Here is a 6,056-nt window from a genome sequence, read left to right on the forward strand (position 1 = left end):
CATAAACAAATGTACAATGAAGATCGTAATGTGAAAGAAGAAACAAAATACTTATATAATGAATTTTAACAGCACATTACTCCTAGAGTTGCACATTTTATAGTGCTAAGATTTATCCAAAAACTATATATTTAATTTTAAGGTAATGAAAAATATGTATGAATTCCCAACAATTTGAAGTTACTTGAGATTGGACATGAGATGTGCCCATAGCAACGAATTTTGAGTTAACTGGTGATGCCTCAAGCTATACTCGACAAGACACATGTCCTGTTGCATTTGATACCACATCATTAGGACTGACTATCCAACTACAACTTGGTCTAAGATCAAACGTAGTGGGGGGCTATGCCCCCACATAGCACTTGATAACGCCGGGTAACACCGTCACGAGGGGCGGTATGAATGCAATTTGGGGGGGGGGGGTGACGCGAGATATATAGCGGCGGTATAGGGGAGGTTTTCAAATATTGGACCAATCACAAACAAGCAAGGTTTTTATAATTAATTAATAAAATTGAAAATTAAAAATTAGGTAATGATGAGTATGGGCTTTATGACTACGAGCTCTAGTGATATAACGCCCCATAAAGCCCTCGTGTGACGTGGCACGACACGTGTCGCATAACGCCCCACATGAGGCTTTATGACTACGGATGACCTAAGTGATAGAATTAACAATTACCTAAGCTAAGTTCGATTTCTACTCATTTAGCTTAAGAAATCAAGTTTGAGCTCGTCTCATTTTTCATTTACTGTTTATTAAATACATAATTTATTTTTCACATGTTTATAAGGGTGAATTTCATATAAACCTTACAAACTTCATAAATATCGTATATACTCAACCAAATTTTAATATATCATCGTTATAAACGAATTAAAAAAAACTAGAATTGATTCCCCGCGTTGCGGAGCCCGTTTTTTAATGTGATTTGAGCATACTGATTTTTTTAGCAATTGCCTTTTAAGAGAAGATAATGAGCGATTACATTTCCAACCCTTTTGATACTTCAAAAATTGTTTGAGAAATCAATTGTATTGTAGTCGACTCTCATGGTGTGTTAATGCAGTTGAACCCACATTTTACCGTAATTTTGTTTTTATTAATCGTAGTAGAATCTTATGGACCGTTTCAAGTCTAACTTTTCAATTAATTATACTTTTAGTAAATAACACGACACAAATACTAAACCCATATGATTTCATAAAAGTTAACTCTATTTATTATTCATTTTAATTTAATATTAATTACAAAATAAGGATGTTAACTCAAAAAATGAAATTAATTAAAAAAATATAGAACTCATCAAAATTACAACAATATTAATTTAGATTTTCCTTGTAAAATATGTACGAATTTATAAGATGACATCACGTTTCACATGATTGAATATGAATGTGTTTGTTAGTCACCTACATATCAATATAATTTTTACTATAACTAACAACTTTTTCAATAATATATATAATAATTCATGTACTCATTACATTAAAAACAATTTGAAATAAGACCACTTCACCCTTATGTTACACAAACTTTCAAATTTCATATCTTTACACATTTTCAACTTAGAAAATTTTCTATCATTCTAGTTTTTTTATTGTTGTTTTTATGCGTTTTTCTCACTGCAGTTTTTTACTTAGATTATTTTTACTATGTTTGTCCTCCTCGGACCAAGTACGGGGTAGCTAGTTAAAGATCATATATGAGAACATAAAAATATGTTCCTTCCATCGCCAAGTGTTCATAGCTAGAGTATATCCATAAAAACATGTTTCATCGATTCCCCACATAAATGAGAACGAATATCCACACCTTTGTCAACCAAAATTTACCCTAGTTGGAATACGATTTTCTAGAATCCGCCACGCCAAAATATTTACTTTCCTTGGGACAAAACGGTTCCATCTAGTAGGATGACTACTTTTAGATAGAAGGCACAAGTCAATGTCTTCGAGTCTCTTCCACCGTAAACTCAATATCACTATTCAAATACTACAACCATCTATCTGCCTCATCTATCCAATTAGAATTTGATACAATTCATCGAATTGTTGACTCTTCTATCATTTTAAGGCATTTTTTCCATCTCTAAACAATAAAGTCACGGAAATCTAATATAAAAAGGATCATTTCCTAACCAACAATCAAACCAAAATGAAGTATTCATGACATTACCCATTTTTTCTTTCTCATGACCGGTAAAGGAATGCCCCCCTTATCATTCAAATTCATAATGGAATGATCCCAAACTCCCTTTCCCCTACCTATTAGGGGAGGAGGGGTGGTGCATTATAGCACCGTGATGAGCAAAAAAAATGCGTGGAACACCGCCGCCGATACCAAAGATCACGCGTTGAAGTTATCACGCGTTGAGGATTAAAGAATTTGAACGTTGGGGTGCAATTTTCGACCGTTGAATATTAAAGAATTTGACCGTTGAAGATTAAAAAAAACCTTTAAACTTTTATATATATCACCATTTTAAACCATTTTACACACATCAAAAACATAAACCCATTTCACACAATCTACATCTTTCTCAAATTGATTTTCCTACGGATTCGACGTTTCTGATTTCTAGCAATAGCGATACCGAGTCGTCTTCCGACAATGAGACGCTAAAATATTTTGTGTCGGTGTATAATGAGCTTGATGCCGAGTCGTCCCGCCCAAAGAAGAAGATGGTCGACCGTGATCGTATACGTGCCAACGAAGTTTTGATGAACGATTATTTTGTGGAAAATCCCCTCTACAATGCCGAAACGTTTAGAGATCGGTTTCGTTTACCCAAAGAATTATTTTTAAAGATTGTTGGAGATATCGAAGCAAGCTAGGAATGGTTTCAAGAACGTTACGATGCGAGGGGCAAACCAAGCTAGGAATGGTTTCAAGAACGTTCCAAAAAAGACCCGAGGAGTATCCTAGGCGAGCATGCACGGACCTGTTAACCATGGTGAACCAGCTAGACCGATTCAACAACATCGTGACAGGACCACTAGCAGTTGCATTGAACACTAGGCTTCGGTCGGTGCATCAATGCACCATGGAGTTCTACAGTACTTTCAATTTCACCTCGAGGTGCGACCCGTTTGACAATGAAGGGGTTGCATTTCGGTGTGGCGGGACAAGGTATTCGATCTCCATGGCACAGTTTGGAGCTATAATAGGACTGTACGGGGAAGAGGAATCGGGGAATGAGGATAATACCGGGGGATTACGAGACTTGGATGTAAATGAACGTCAAGCCGCATGGGCTCAGATCGGTGAAGGAATCTACAACCCTAGTAGCACCAAGAGTACCAAACTGAGGGACCCGCTTTACCGCTACATTCACAGGCTCCTCACCTACTCGCTAAACCAGCGTCACGACAGTAGTGGCGTTGTAGGGTTGAAAGATTTGGTTGTCCTTCACTGCATCCACAACCAGAAGCCTCTCGATGTTCCATATCTCTTGTTACGAAACATGCACCTCAATCGCCTTTCTCACGCTCTAACGCCTATCTTCTTCGGGGGATGGGTGTACCGTCTTTTCAAGCATTTCACGAGAATTCCAAGGTCCTTTGAAAGGAGTCCATGGTCGGGACGAGTTGACTACCACATTTGCCGAGCCATGAACTTACTTTATGAGGCGGAAGACGGGACGGTGAGCTTCCAAAGGACACAAGGCTATGCATGGAACCCACAAGAGGCCCTAGTTCTCCACGCACCACCTCCCCACTACCAGTACCAACCCCATGGTGATCCGGGTCAATCCTCCTCACAAGGAGGCAGTTTTCCTAACTTTCAAAGCTTACATGATCTTTTGCAGGAAAACCTCATGTGTACCAGGAACACCTACAACCTCGCCAACAACACATACCACCGGGTTGGAGCTATTGAGCGCAACATCAACGATATACAAGATGATATCGGTAGCATCCGGGAGTACATGGCAGGGCATGGGGATGGAGGTGATGATAGCGGTGAAGACATGGACGTTTGAAGAGATAAGGGGCGGGTTGATGGTGAGCCCACAGGTTTAAGTACCCTTTTCTACCGAACAATTTATGGCCTGCGTGCCACTTGTTGAACAGTTTACTTTCCTTGACTACTTTTTATTTCCGTTTTATTTTTCTATTTTATGTTTGGAGACAATTAACTATGGTAATGTAGAATGTTTTATGTTTGCTTGGTGTGGTATTAAGTGATGAAACAGGTACAATGCAAGGGTTAGAATGCTAAACTTTAGCACTTACAGGCCCAAAATGGAGAAACCGGGAGACGAAACCTGTTTTTCAGGCTCACAGACTGTCCACACGGGGACGTGCCCAGCCAACACGCCCCCGTGTTCATCTCCCAGACCTGCTGTTTGGTTACTGACCTACAATTATTTGCCAGACACGGGGCCGTGTCCAGCCGACACGCCCCCGTGTTCATCTTCTGTAAGTTTTCAATACTGGCAGTTCGCCACGGGGTCGTGTCCAGTGGACACGGGGCCGTGTCCAGACTGCCAGTAACATAAATCTTTGCTTTTTAACACCACACCACACATCCAATCAACCTAAAAATTTATTTTTGGGACACATTGAGGACAATGTGTAATTTAAGTGTGGGGGGGAAGCTAACACTTTGAAATTTTGCAAGTCCTAACAACAAGCCTTACACAAAACTCTATTGGAACTGCTAAACACCCAAATTTTTTTCAAAAATCCTTTCATTTTTACTTGTCTAAAGTTTAAGTTAGGAATCACAAGATCAATAAGGTTATATTTTTATAAAATTTACAACCGAAAGAGTCGTGATACAAGAACCAACATAAGAAAATTACGAAACGCCATAACAAGTCTAGTTAAAATTTAATTATATATACTTGATCACATTAAAAACCCATTCCCACAAAAGTGAGTTTTGAGCCTTTATTGAGCATACAAATTTACATCTTTAGACTAAATGCTCATTTTTCGTTTCTTGTGTGAATAGCCGCTTGGTTTTTACAACTCTAGAACTTGCCACGACGATTCATTCCCGGTCCTTACCAACTTAAACCCAAGTAAGTAAATGATGGAGGCATTAGGACTAACCATTTTTCTTTCTACACCATTATTTTTCAATTTTTTTTACCACCTACCCAAAATCCCCCTAGTTAACCCCTTTGAGCCTAAACCTTTCATTACCCTAAATCCCTTTTCACCCACCAAAAACCTTTTTATTTTTCACCCCTTATTTTAGTAACAAAGCTCGGTTTTTCGCAAGCTCGTTCTTTTATATGACTAAATATATATATATATATATATATATATATATATATATATATATATATATATATATATATATATATGTGTGTGTGTGTGTGTGTGTGTGTGATGATGAAGTTAAAAACAAACAAAGTTATACAAACAAAAGCTTGTTTAGAGGAATACTTCAAAATAAAAAAGTCACTAAAAAAAATAAAAAAATTTTTTTTTTTCGAAAAACGACGCTTTTTACGCTTTTCGCCCTTTTACTAACCACTAACCCAACCACCCACCTTTAGCCCAAGCCTAACCCTTCACCCAAAAAGTCCTCTTGATATTTACAAAGGTAAAAAGTTAAAAAGGAGGAGGATTGATTGCTTGGCAAGCCTATGGAAGATGTGAGTTCCATGCTGCTCTCGAGTGATTCACTAAAAATACACCTACGGCCGAGTGTTGAGTGATTTATCCCGTGAGGTATGTGAACTTGTATATAAATAGAATTTTAAAAAAGGCATGTTATGCCCAAATAAGTAATTTATCCTATGAGACGTTCTCAATAAATCATAACGAATAAAATTGTGAATAAATAAAAATAAAACCTAAAAAGATCTTTGATTCCCGACACTCTATGACAAGCCAAAAACTTTCTCTTCTACCTATTCCATTTGGGAGTGTAAGCCACATTTTAAAGAGTTTTGCTTGAGGACAAGCAAAAATTCAAGTGTGGGGGTATTTGATGTGTGTAAAATGCAACATATAAATCACATCAATTAAGGCATAAAACTAACCCTTTTTAAGTACTAGTGTTGGAAAAAGAGTGTTTTTGTCTTCCTTTT

The sequence above is a fragment of the Helianthus annuus genome, chromosome 16, assembly GCF_002127325.2.
Source record: "Helianthus annuus cultivar XRQ/B chromosome 16, HanXRQr2.0-SUNRISE, whole genome shotgun sequence".
Lineage (NCBI taxonomy): Eukaryota > Viridiplantae > Streptophyta > Magnoliopsida > Asterales > Asteraceae > Helianthus > Helianthus annuus.